General features: G+C 43.1%; 1 protein-coding gene across 1 annotated transcript in view; it reads right to left on the minus strand.

Moving 5' to 3' along the window:
* Positions 1-3717: 3717 nt before the first annotated feature.
* KIF5C (kinesin family member 5C) overlaps positions 3718-14353 on the minus strand; it is a 152513-nt gene continuing 141877 nt past the window's right edge. Inside the window, exon 26 of the mRNA XM_032145941.2 lies at positions 3718-7377. The gene's annotated coding sequence lies outside the window, so the exon portion shown is untranslated. The remainder of the gene's footprint in view (positions 7378-14353) is intronic.

Consider the following 14353-nt stretch of genomic DNA (forward strand, 5'->3'; position numbering starts at 1 on the left):
GATGAGTTTATTAGTCATTAGTCATGAATAAGTCCAGTGCCCTTATACAAGGGACCCCAGAGAGCTTTCCCCTCCCTTCCACCATGTGTGGACACAGCAAGAAGTCAGGAGTCCACGACCAGGAAGAAGTCTTCACCAGAACTTGACCGTGCTGGCTGGCACGCTGAACTTGGACTTCCAGCCTCCAAAACATGAAAACTAGATGTGTGTTGTTTATAAGCCTCCCAGCCTATGGCACTTTGTTATAGCAGCCCCAACTGACCAAGACAGTGGGAAAAGAAAGAACCCTACGTGGAGAGCTACAAAGAGATTTGATGTCACTGGGTAGAATCAGACAATTCCCAATGTCTCCGCATATTCTCTCCTCTTCTACTCTGAGTATTGGTGATGCTAGGTAGAAGGCAACAGCTGGGGTCCAAGACGAACATACTTTCTCCTAGGAAGTTTTTGACAATAATAATCCCTTATATTTGAGTAGCACTGTTATAAAATGTCTTCCTACAGTTTCTCATCTGATCCCTGAAAGGCACTGTGAAGAATGGAGCATCGTGGGCTAAATACAGGTATAGAGATGAGCTCACTGAGACTCTGCATAGTTAAACCACTGGACCACAATCCCCCAGCCGGTGGATGAGAAGTTGCGAGTCGGATCCGGGTCCCGCATGCATCATTCTTTCCCTGTGGAATCGCTCAGTGGTTCCCCCGCCTGCCTGCCGCCTCCAGAGGTATTTGTGCTGTTGCACGTAGGTCCCAGAAAGGTGCCGCAGGGCAGCAAGGACGCTGGGCTGGAGGTCGCAGTCTGCAGGCAGGCAGCCAGGTGGACGCTGGCTGACGGAGTCAGCATCGTGTCACCTAGACACATCTGCCACCAGCCTTGCTCCCCGGTAGCCCATCAGAACACCCTCAGACGGGAGAGGCACAGGTAAAGGCAGGAGCTCGTAAGGGAACCCCACTGTTTTCAGCCTTCTGTGGTTGGACTTGCACATGCATGTGTGGTATGATTGGCATGTTTCTTTTTTCTAAAACCTAAAGCTCTAAAACGAGATCCTATTAATCATCATGATGGGGCCAGAGGTGAGGTAGGGGACAGCCTCGTCTGAGGCCGTACACATCCCTGGGAATGAGAGGAAACCCATCCAGTGCCCCTCAGCCCTTCCCTGAGAGCCATTTCAGGTGGGGCAAGAGAGTACTCAGAGCTTTTTACTGAAGAAGCAGAAGAATATAGGTTATACATGTTTTAATGCAGACAGAGAGAATTAGTATCTTAAAGAAAAAAAAAATCCACATGGACGATAAGTTAAATTCTTATGACACACAATTTGAAAACTGACAGAGTAATGGCTACACTTCTAAGTATGCTATGTATGAAAAAGATTCTGACAAGGGCACTACTGAAACGCAGCCTTCCCGTAGAGTTCAGTGTCATCAGGCACCTTTGCTGTGAGGCATCCTCCGTCACTATTATTTCTTTCCTAGATGCATTTGATTGCTTAAAGTATTCAAATAACAATGAGGTCTCAGATTCCAATGAAAGGAGAGGACAGAAAAGTTGCAAAGGCATAAAGCTTTGTATAAATTCTTTACAAAAGGGTTTTTGAGGTTGGCTGCTGCTTATCACTATAGAGAGAGTGAGAGAGGTACACACACACATATATGTATATCCCAATCACTATTCAGAGATGCAGTGTAACTACCTGTTGAGAGCATGAACCTAGAACCAGACTGTGTGGGTTTCAATCCTGGCGCCTCCTCTTGCCAGCTGTGAGACCTTGGGCAAGCTGCTTAACCTCTCTGTGCCTGTTTCCTTACCTGTAAAGGAGAGATAATGGTGCATTCCTCATGGGGTTATTAGGAGGATTCGATGGATTAATACATGTAAAGCATTTAAAACAGTGTCTGGCACACAGCCAGAACAGTGCCCTGGAAATAGCTGACTGCTTATTGTAGCTTTCTGAGCATCACGAGATTCTGATGCTGTTTCGTTTCATCCAGAACAAGTTTGTCAATTTCTTTAATTACATTCTGAAGGAATAAAATATTGTTGTAGATAAATCTTGAACAGCTATGAGAATCATTTGTGATCTGGGCATGGGGAAGGGTGAAGGGTTGAAAGGTGCTTGATGGCAAAGAGGGCCTCCTGAAAGTCCAGAACAAACTGCTCTCGAAGCAAAGCAGATGGAGAATCCCAGCCTTTGCCATCCAGGGTAATGGAGGCAGAAAGACCACCAACAGCGGTTACCTATGGGATTTTTAAAAACTATTTTGAACCCAACTAACCCCACGGAGAGATTTGTGTTTTCTTTGCAAATTGGACGAAGAACCACCAAACACCAAAAGGAAAGTGAAAACTCCATGGCTCGGGATGCCTTTTGTCAAGTCAGCCCACATTTTCAACTAATGTGTCATCCAAGAGGTGACTCCTACCTCTGTTCAGTGTATTATGTACACAAGACAAATAACAAGACACGACCTGTCACAAATGCTGGAATGAAACCTGACAATACACACATCACCAGTAATTGCCTTTGCAGATTATTGCTCCAGTTCCACTTTCTCCCACAGATACTCCGGCTCTGTGCTTCTGAGGCAAAGCCAGAGCTCAGTTCGGAGCTTGGCGAAACAAGAAACCTCAAGAAAGGCTTGCAGGAACCAAGAGAACACTGGCATCAATGCAGTCTGACTGCATCGCAGAGCCGCTGTGTTCTGGGATCTGTGGGGGTCATTTCCCATTGATATTGAAATTTGCTTTGTAATCTGGTTCTTTCAGAGAACTGCTTTCCCATCTAAAACACACAGGCATCAGCTGAATATTCAACCACCACGTTTGAAGTTTACTACATAAGTCACTTTTAACAATCTGATATCTGGGAACTTCTTCAGAGTTCTTGGGAGAATAACAATTTTGAAAAAGATGGATAAGACAGCATAAAAGCACACCATTTGCAGTGCCCTTAATTACACATTCACTTGACATCTATCCTTTACATTTTTAATCAATTAAGGGAAAGAGGTTTACTCTCTGGCTCTCATGCACCATTAATCAAACCAAGCACAAGAATGAGGATGCTTTACATACACAATGTCAGGCATGGTCACACGATTATTCTAGTGTCCCAAGGTAGGGAATCTCCTTGTTATGAGGGCAGAAAAAAAACTATCTTGTGTCCTGGCACACTGGTTAGCCCCCAAAGGATTCATGCTCTGGTGTCCTCTCATGAGACCTCAGACCTGTACATTAACGCTAAGAATCAGTAGGTTAAACAGGAATATAAACACCCCAGTCCTCAAAAGATGCTGATAATCTTTCAACATATGCAAACAGGGCTCCAATTGATTTGGTGGAGAATGAATGCCGTTCTCAGGCAAGAAGAAATTCAGATACTCAGTGAATACACTGCTCTACTGAGCTTTCAGTCAATCCTACTTTTTAAAAAAGCTAATAAGACACTTTTTTTACAATAGTTGCTATCTTTTCAGAATTGAAGTGACAAATGTCAAGTTTTCTTAGTTCTGAAATGAAAAAAAATTAGAGCAGATATTTAAGCAAAGTAAAAGCAAAGATGGTCAAGGTTGACTTTGCTTATGCTGTGTACTGGGGCACCTGCTCACTTGAAGTGAACTCTTTTGAGGCCAGAAAATGGCTCATCCTCACACAGGCACTGACGTCTCCAATGACCATACCTTCAGGGTGGCTCAAATAAGGAGAAACAGACCAGCCAAAGTTTAATTCAATTTTATTTTCCACTTTTAGTATTTTTCAAATTATACAACATGCAGTCTGCCAGAGTACCCACACATCTTCATTTTAGAACCTAGAAGATTACCAAAATTTTCCGTGGGCCAGAGGAGGGTGACTTCCAGATCTTTTGTAACATGGACTATAGTACAGCATCGTCATTGATATAAACCACCATTCTCCCCTCAAACCCCCCGGACAAGTTTGTCCACAATTTTTTTAATGTGAAAGCTACTGTACAGATACATAAAGCCCAGAGAACACACATCTGCAGTACACAGGACACACTTTACAGACTAGACATGTATAATTCTACAGAATGCCCTATTCCCCTTCTATCTGCACACAATGAACAGTATTTAAAACTGATACACAATTTTTAAATAAGTAAGCAGACTTCATGGAGCGGCGCTTACTTCGGCAGTTATCCAGCCATTATTCAATGCTTGGTTTAAAAAGTCTAAATTGTTAGTGTTAAATGAAGCAATTTTAGATTATGATGGTTTCTTTAGCTTGCTCAAGATTCTGGGCTAGACAATGAAGTGAAATCTTCCCTCCACCCTCTGCCTTTCCCAATATGTCATATAGCCAGAGTCCAAATGTCTCCTGCCCTGCTTAAAAAAAAAATGCACTTCGAAAGGAGATTGTTAAGAACTTTTATTTGCTTTCAGTTATTTCTATAAGAACTAGAGCTTCTTTATGTAAACTTTAGGGCTTTAAAAAGTCACTAGATGCTACATTCTAGACAAACATTTTTATTTCTTCATTTATCCCAATATATCTATAAATTTCTGATTTCTTAATCACGATTCTATTTCCTTTAAAAGTCTTAATGCGAAACTGTTACTGTTCTGTCTACTACCCGCTGTTTAACAAAAGCAAAGTGTGCAGCATTTGAAGAGATGATATGTTTGCACGGAATTCTCTAGTAATTGACAAAAACACATTTGGCATTATATATTTTAGTTCCCAACCATAAATCTTGATATCTCAAACAGCATTCTCCTAATTTACCAATCCACCATCCTGCAGATAAAGATTATTCATATAAACCATCCGGCTGTTCTCTTAGAGCATCAAAGAGTAAACTTTCAAGAAGTAACATGAAATATAAAATTATTCATAGAGGAGAAAAAGACACAATACATGCTAGTCAAAAGCTGCATATAACCAAAATCATATTCATGAGCTTAGTTGTTCAGAAGTGTGGTTTTTACATTTAAAGTACAGGGAACAATAGTCTAAAAACCTGAAAATTGCACATATGTGGCTTTTTTAGAAAGTGGCCTACAGAGAACATGGTCCTGATATAAACTGGCTTATTATACATAGCAATATTTAAGGATCCATTTGAATAACCCATTCCAATAATTTGCCTCCCTTTTAGTCACAGTATAGGAAAATTAGATTAGAAGTCCTATAAAGATTGAAGCTAGGTGAACTGACTGGCTGATCAGCAACTAGCAGAATTATCTTTAAGAGACATCAAAGCCAACTTTCTCTGTGAATAAAAGTAAAGCGAATGTTGTCAGTCCCTTGTAGAGATCAAGTAAAATGGAACTACAAGTGAACGTTTCCCTTTGAAACATGAAAGTGCCAAGCAATTCTTTAGAAGTAGAAAGGGGGTACCCAGGGAAAAATCACTCTGGAAAGAATCTAAAACAATCTATTTTATGATGGATATTAACAAGAGCCAAAAACCATTACTGACCTTTGTTCAATTTCCAAACAAAAAGTAATGGAGAGTAGTGGTCATGACAATTAATAATTGGCAATCCTCTCAAACACCAATGTTTAGCTTCCCAAATCAGAAGCAAACATATTAACAAGGTTATGTGGCATATGTTATTACCTGATAAGCTTTGCAAAACCTGCCCCACAAGGACCCTTTTATCAGACTGCAAATAGTGATGGAGCAGGTATATTGGGCTGGCACTGATAACAAAATTAAAGAATGAAGAAAATTTAAATGCAAAATTGCCATCTTCATGAAATAAATACTTCAATAGAATTTGTCCTCCTCTCTCTCCTTATTCCCCACCAAAAACAAAACATACATAAACAAAGTGCAACATTTAACAAATAAATTAAGGCAAAGCAGGTTTGCTTTGCTAGGGAAATTTTATACAAGAAATGTTTGGATGTCAATGCACAGTTCTTAGCACTTTACACACACACACACACACACACACACACACACACACACACACGAGCTACCTTCGACCCACGCAGTCATGAGAAAAGCCCAAAGTCTCCCCTGGCATATATTTCATTACAGTGGTGAAAGCTTCAGGGCACAGTGCCAGCTTACTCATCTTGGGCACACAACATGATAGGATAGGAGTTTTCACCGAGATTGGTTTGGTTGTCATTGACTTACCCCCAAATTTGTCAAAACAAATAGCAGCACAGTCAGTTTCCCTGAAAACTTTACTACTTAGAAATTGATCTTCTTAATAAGCACAACTGGAAGTAAGGGTTGATTCAGCTTTAGATTCATGTATTTGGATAAAGCAATAACTAAATGTAAAATATCCATCTATGTGGATTTTTTCTAATTGTGCCTAAGAAGATGAAACCTATTTGGTGCCAAAGAAAGAATTCATATAAACAGTCGGCAATTATGGGTTAAAATAATAACTTATTCATGGCAACTTATTCATACACAAGCACAAAGAACAAAATTTTGTCAAGTACTTTCTCCCCAAGGCTTCCTTTTTCAACTGCTGGAATGATGTTGGATTTCTTCAGCAATACCCACTCAAGCTGAAAATGGTTAGAGAAAGCAGCCATTCCCAATGCAAGCTCCAGAACGATCAGAGAGGAAGTAGTGAGGAGAGGGGCAGCCACATTTCCACTTATCCAACTTTGCAGCATTTTCAGCACTTCTGAAAGAATGACGTTCAAACCGGGCCGGCTAAGACTAGTTGCTGCAGGTTCAAAAGCAAGCAGCTCGGAGGTGAATTTTATGACTTTTTGCATTTACACAGATGTATCTGAATGAACAAATTCTACACTGCTACTGTCAGATTGTTTTTCTGCCCCAAAGAAATTTGCTTTGCATTTTAACAGGTGCCATACTAAAAGGTATATTTTACAGATCCAAAAATGTGACCAGGATATTCAAAATGTGTCTTTGGGGTAATTTGTTTCGGAAAAGTGTTCAGAATGAAAACTTGGAACCCTATAGCAGCACTTTTTGTTCCCTAAAAATATAAAACGTGTTTATTTTACAGGAAACCAGACAGTTGAGGCAGAGCATGATCATCTGCCTCCACGGCACTTGGTTGTTCCCCTCTAGGGAATGGCACATTAGGGCGTACAGATGGGACAGTGCACTGCCCAGAGGAGGCTCCAGGAACCACCCAGAAACCAGCCAGCACCCCGGAGGCCGAGGCAGCGGTAATGGTTCTGAGTAGTAAGTGGATCTTCTGCAACCATCTCCTTCAGATTTCTCAAAAAGAGAAAAGTCCGAGCACACATCTGTACACACAGAAACTCTACACAGCTCAAAAGACCTGAAACTGGTATACTGCAGATGGCTGGAATAAGCAAGTATAAAAAAAAATGGAAACTGTAGGGGGGGAAAATAAAGGAATTGGTGATTAATGTAGTCCTTGACATGCTACGTGGGGTCATATCTGTTGAAAGAGAACCAAAGAGAGAACACAGGAATTAGAAAACACAGTAGAAATTTACTTTTCAAAAAAGTTTTGTTTAATTCTAGATGTTTAGACCAGAGCTGTCAGATACAAATATAACATGAGCCACATATTTTTTGTTTGTTTGTTTGTTTGTTTTTGAGATGGAGTTTCACTCTTGTCACCCAGGCTGGTGTGCAGTGGCGCAATATCGGCTCACTGCAACCTCTGCCTCTCGGGTTCAAGTGATTCTTCTGCCTTAGCCTCCCAAGTAGCTGGGATTACAAGGGTGTGCCACCACACCCGGCTAATTTTTGTATTTTTAGTAGAGACGCTGTTTCACCATGTTGTCCAGGCTGGTCTCAAACTCCTGACCTCACGTGATCCACCCACCTCGGCCTCCCAAAGTGCTGGGATTACATGTGTAAGCCACCATGCCCGGCCAAGCCACATATTTAATTTTAAGTTTCCTAGTGGCTACATTAAAAAATGAAAAGAAATAGGTAAGATTAATTGTAATATATTTCATATAGCCTAAATAGTATTTCAACATGTAACTGGTATTACATGTTGAGATCGTTTACATTACAATATTACTACTGAGATTTTTTTTTTTTACACAATAGTGTTTGCAATCTGGTGTATATTTTACACTTTCAGCCCATCTCAATTTGGACTTAGCCATATTTTGAGAGCTCAAAAGACACATGTGGATAGTGGCACGTGGGCAGCACAACCTCCTATTTCCTGACCTTGCTTTAAGTATTTGGTCCTAACAGTCTCAACATTCTCTTCCATAAGTCGGTATCTGTTGAGGCTATGGATATTCAGAGTAACATAATGCATTTTCTCATTCCTAGGGGGAAATTAAAACATTTCTCATTTGCCTGCACTTAGGATAGCAAGCAGGTGCAATGGGGCCCCTAACCCAGGCTCTCTGTAGAAAGAGGTTCCCAGTTCCCAAAGATATGCTTCGTCTCCATCAGATAATAAGATTCTCCAAAAGACCACCCCCTTCCATTTCACTCCACTTCCCACCAGAGGTTTGGCTGGTGCTGGGTGCATCTCCAGGATGAACGTCTAGACCAGCCTGAGTGGTCTCTGTCAGCCTATACCCAACACCAGTAAGCTCAACTTTCAGAAGACACTGAAAGGCTCTGCTTCCTGTCACCAGCTGGAGGCCCTAGCTCTGAGATCTTGCTATGGGTTTTGTGCAGAGCTCTTGGTACTCTAGGGGATGGGGACAGGGATGACAAAAGAGGGAGGTAGAGCCTGATCCTTAAGAAATACATGGAATTACCTGGTACTGGAAATACGACAGCCACTAAGAAAAGCCCACCTTCTCTTTTGATTTAAAAAAAAAAAAAAAAAGCCCTCTATAACCTGACACATTACGCATTATGCTTTCTGTTTTGCCTCCAGAAGGCTTATATCAACATTTGGTGCTCAACTGTGGTAACATCTCAGATTCCCGCTACCATGCTCCTTTTTTTCTTCACTCTCCTGATTTATATGTTATAATATTGTAAGCAACCTTACATATTTTGTATAAATCGGCAGAATGTAAGTTACATATAAATAGAAAAATTCTCAGTCTAGAAAGGGGTTATAAAAGTAGATAAAAGCAAAGTGGGTGAAAAAGGGAGAAGAAATACAGAACAGAAACTGAGTAGGAGAAAAAAAAACAGAACAACACGCTCTTTTAAAAAATACCACCTCTTGGCCAAGTGCAGTGGCTGATGCCCATAATCCCAGCACTTTGGTTTGGGAGGCCGAGGCGGGCGGATCACGTGAGGTCAGGAGTTTGAAACCAGCCCAGCCAACATGATGAAACCCCATCTCTACTAAAAATACAAAAATTAGCCCGGCGTGGTGGCATGTACGTGTAGTCCCAGCTACTTGGGAGGCTGAGACAGGAGGATTGCTTGAACCTGGGAAGCAGAGGTTGCAGTGAGCCGAGATCATGCCACTGCACTCCGGCCTGGGTGACAGAGTGAGACTCAGTCTCAAAAAAACAAAAACAAAACCAAACCACCTCTTTACTGACAACAAAGAATATTCACAGAACTCTTTCGGTATAATCACCCACAGTGGCAAAGCTACACAGCTAAGAAGGGCTTAAACAACCCTAGAGGGTGATATTCCTGTCATATTTAGAAGTCACACAGAGTAAGATGCCTTTGGGAAGAACATGGCCTTTCTGGTGAAATTTTGGGCTTATTGTCAGTATTAGAAGTGAAAAACCTAAAAGCATGGTCATAGTTGTTATTTAAAATCCACTTTGAGCTGAAAACCAACAGGAGTGCTGCCTGAATGCCACCACTGAAACTGCCATTTCACTTTCTCACAGGCTCGTTTCTCCACGCACGCTCTCCCCCGGTCAGATGAGATCCCCTTGGTTGGATGAGATGGCCGTCCTGGTGCCTGGAGGCAGAGAGGTGCCGGCGCATACCTTGGATTGTGGGCTTATGGCCTGACGCAATGTTTGCAGCCAAACCGTGTTGACACAGCAGGCACTAGACACAAATGCAATGGGGCGGCCTCAGTAACTCCAGCAGACCATGAAGGGGCACGATTTCCCCTGGAAGCCTTTCAGTCAAAGCCCCCGATCCCCGCTGGGCAAGATTCAGCAGGTTTTGGCTCATAGTTTGGAAGAAACACGGGGCCACAAAGGAGGCCCCACCTGCTTAGTTTAGTCACCTCAAGGAGCGTGAGAGAGGAGAGGAAAAGCACAAGAACTCTGCCAATAAAGGGTCCTTTCTTTACTAGGATGCAGCGTCCCTCTTCATCGCCAGCTAAGGATCTCTACAGGCCTGTCTGCTGAGAATTCTTTCCAGCAGGCAAGAAACATGGATTCCAGTAGGATGCTCTCATCCATCCTTCCCACTATCTGGATCTTCATATCCTTAGATAAATTCATGGGAGAAAATAGATACAAATTTTAAAGGTAAATGGTTTTGCCCTGAGATAAAGCATTTCTGTTTGTTCTAATCCCAGAGAGACTGAGGAGTCTGGAGAATCTTTAAAACCCAGTCCTGTTGACTCTCTTCCAAGTAGCCACTCACTCACTTAGAGGCAGGGGACTGGACCAACTGACCTGCTCTAGGACTTTCCCTGGCGCTCTGCCAAACTGGAGATGGTAATTCAAAGTGGCAGCGTGGGACCAGATTTATGAGGAAATAAAATCACCTTTCTTTAGAAGGGGTGGGGAAGGCTAATGTAGGAAGTTAATTATACAAGGGTTTTGCAATAAGTATTTAGAGACCGTTTTCACCCCCAACTTGGGCTTTTGCAATTGCTTGCAGTGGATTTAAGCTTAATCCAAACAGTACATAGTTTTAGTTTTTCTTTTGCCTTTTTATAATTCAATCCCCACATTATAAGAATTACCGATTGTACTCTACTTATCACTGCTCAATAGAAGTGGATTTATCTCATTGGAGCTTTGGTACAATCTGCTGTGGAGGAACAATTTTAGTTGCTCTGAATTTATGATTCTGAGAACCATGAAGCTGAGGAGTATTAAAGTGGAGGAGCCTACTGTGCTGCAGACAGAATCAGGAATTCTTGCCTCCGGGTGCTCCACAATTCCCCCCTTTGGGTTGAAAATGCCAGTTTCAAAGTCTTCTGCCGCTGCAGCACCCACCTACAGTTATTTCTGTCCTCTCTCCCTGCAGTCCCACCTCAGCTGTCCTTTTCAGGTCTGTCCCCATGACCACTTTAACATTAGCTAACATGCATGGGGGCCTAATTTTTGCCAGGTACTCTTCGAGGACCTTTTTCTCTCTTCTTTCACATTCTCTCATTCAATCCCAGACAAGCTTGTGATATGGGCACTATGGTCCCAACTTCCCCATTCCACAGTTTTCTTAGCTGTCCAGTAGCCAAGAATCTCGTCTGTGTGACAAGGGGGGATTGTCTTTATACACTTCAACCAAAACAGCGCACCGCGGCAGACAGAATGCAGAAACAGCTGGGGGAATCCGCTGCCGTCTATCAAATAGCCAGGCATCAAAGAGATTTGCAAAAATGTAAAACAATACCATTTGGCTATTTTTTGTTTTGAAAATAGTTATTTTCATTACAAATCACATTTATGGTAACATGTATGGGCTTATTACTATTTTTTAAATGAACCTGGCAGTATTCTAAATATTTTGTTTTAGTTTCTAATATGATACATATCAATAAATATAACCCATATATATATATATATATAAACTCATTGATCCTTGTTTGTTTGTTTGTTGTTTGTTTGAGATTGTCATTCTGTCACCCAGACTGGAGTGCAGTGGCACAGACATGGCTCACCACAGCCTCAAATTACTGGGCTCAATCAATTTTCCACCTCAGCCTCCCAAGTAGTTGGGACTACAGGCGTACGCTACCGTACCTAGCTAATTTTTATTTTATTTTATTTTATTATTATAGAGACAGAGTCTCACTAAGGCTGGTTTCAAACTCCTGGCCTCAAATGATCCTCCTGCCTTGGCCTCTCAAAGTGCTGGGATTATAGGCATGAGCCACCATACCCAGTCTATTGATCCTTTTTAAGAGGAGAACAGATCCTAAGGCCAAGAACTTTGAGAACTGTTGCAGAGAAGATCGTCGCTCTTAGCCCAGGATCTACCACTCATAGTTATGGGATCTTGACAGCTCATCCCACCGCTTTGGGATGTAGAATGAGGAGACAGGATCAGGTGACAAGGACAACACAGATGAGCACGGAGTGCTGTTCAGTGCCAGGCACTAGGGCTAATCTTCATGTATTTGTTTTTGTTTATTTATTTTTGAGGCAGGATCTTGCTCTGTCACCCAGGCTAGAGTGTGGTGGCATGATCACAGCTCACTGCAGCCTCAAATTCTCCAGCTGAAATGATCCTCCCAGCTCAGCCTCCCAAGTCACTGGAGCTACAGGCATGCACTACCACACCTGGCTAATTTTTTTATTTTTAGTACAGACAAGGTCTTGCTAAGTTGCCCAAGCTGGTCTCAAACTCCTGAGCTCAAGCCATCATCCTGCCTCAGCCTCTCAGAGTGCTGGGAGTACAGGAGTGAAAGAATTGAGTCACACCACAACACACAAAAAAAGGGCATCCCAAATTCTACAAGAAGCAACGCACTCCGGGGTCGCATTGCACCTAGCTCTTTATTTTCAGAAAAAGCCCTTCTTTCATTAAATTATGTGAAGTTTGGTGGTTTGGACTTTTTATTTGTGGTTTTATTTCAATTTAATTTCTAAATTTGTTTTGACTTGACAGTTGTATAAGATCTGTAAGTAGGAAATGTATACTGTTTACAATGTGCAAATACTTAAGTATTATAATAAAATAATTTAAATCAACTCTTGGGATCTGTGAGAATTGTATTCCTTTCAAAGTACTGTATTTACTACTCAAGTTTGAGATATAATGGTCTAAATACAGGAAAACCAAGAAAAAAGACCATTCTGCTGCCTTCAGTCTTTCAGAAAACATCTAAGGTTTCAGCAGTGCCCCACTGGCGCCATCTGGTGGAGACATTTGAACAAGTCCCCTGGTTTGCCAAAGTACTGCCTGGAAAGGAAGTGGATCTCCAGGGCTCTCAAAACCAGGGAGCTGGGCAGATGTTTAATCAGGTGTGTACATTAAGTGTGGGGCTGCAAAGAAGGACTCAGCACTGCCTGAGAGGTCGGTTTTACACCGTCTCTGGTCTCAAGAGCAAGACCCCGCTTCCTCCCTCCCTCTCAGCTGATCATCTGGCTTCTTGCCTGCACGAGAAAACAAGCTCTAAGGTGAGCTGGATCTTGCCTCCCGATGCACCCACCCCATCTACCGCCCACCCGCAGCTGTGCTTCCTCCTCTGCCCGGCTCGGCTATACCATCACCACTGCACACAGCTATGCTGTAATATCTCCCATCTTACAACAGAAAAGCAACGCAGCCCCACATGAACCCCACATTGCTCCATTTCTCTGATCTCCTTCAAATAAAACCCCCAAAGCGGATTCAGCTGCCGGCTCTACTTCCTCATCTGCTCTGTCTAGTCCATGCTAAGGTCACCGCCATCTGGCCTTCTTCAACCACCCAGTCTCTGTCGTCATCTTACTCAAGCTCTGAGCTGACCACCTTCCTTCTAGGGTCAAGGTCTTCACTTGACCTCTGTGCCCCCACATGATCCTCAGGCCCCTCTGCTGGTGCCACCTCCTTTCTCTGACCTTCCCATTTTCCAGTGCCTGGGCCTGGTCCAACTCGCCCCTCAGCTCCCCTCTCTGCTGTCTCCACCTTTTCTCTAGGTTGCCTCCTTCAGACCCATGGCCATACACACAATCTACAGGTCACAACTCTCCAGCCCTGGCCTCACCTCAGCCTCTCTCCTGTGCTCCAGACCCACGGATCCAGCCGCCTGTTCCACACACCCACCTGGGTGGTGGGCTCAGCTGGATGTCTGAGAGGCAGCACATAAGCAACATGATGGAAACCAAGCTTTCCCACAAAACCTGCTCATCCCCCGATTTTCCCTGGCATGGAGAAAAAGGGACCAATGTTTCCCTAATTGCTAGGGCCCACAAAAATCTAGGAACTACCTTGATTCCCTTCCTTCCTCCTTTTCTTGCTCTCAATCCTCATCAGTAAGCCTGACAGCTGAATCAGCTCTAAGCAGGCACTGACTCGGGCCACTTCTCCCCTGCTGCCACCACCTGGGTCTGGTACCGGACCCTCCCCCATGGCCACCTACAGTGACCCCCTAGGCAACCCCCAGTGCTTACTGTTGCCCCATTCCTACCCCTTCTCCAGGGTCCAGCCCAGAGTGGCCTTGTCTAATCATGAACCAGCTCCCACTGCTCCCATGCCTACAGCCCCAGTGGCCCCTCACACTAGGTTACAATCTAACTTGCCCACAGCCTCAACACCTTCATTCACTTGGGCTCAACTCCCTAACCCATCCACTCTAATGAAGATGGTTCTCCCCAATCATGAGCTACCGCCTTATCAGC

Source organism: Hylobates moloch, unplaced genomic scaffold (genome assembly GCF_009828535.3).
Source record: "Hylobates moloch isolate HMO894 unplaced genomic scaffold, HMol_V3 SCAFFOLD_24, whole genome shotgun sequence".
NCBI classification, from domain to species: domain Eukaryota; kingdom Metazoa; phylum Chordata; class Mammalia; order Primates; family Hylobatidae; genus Hylobates; species Hylobates moloch.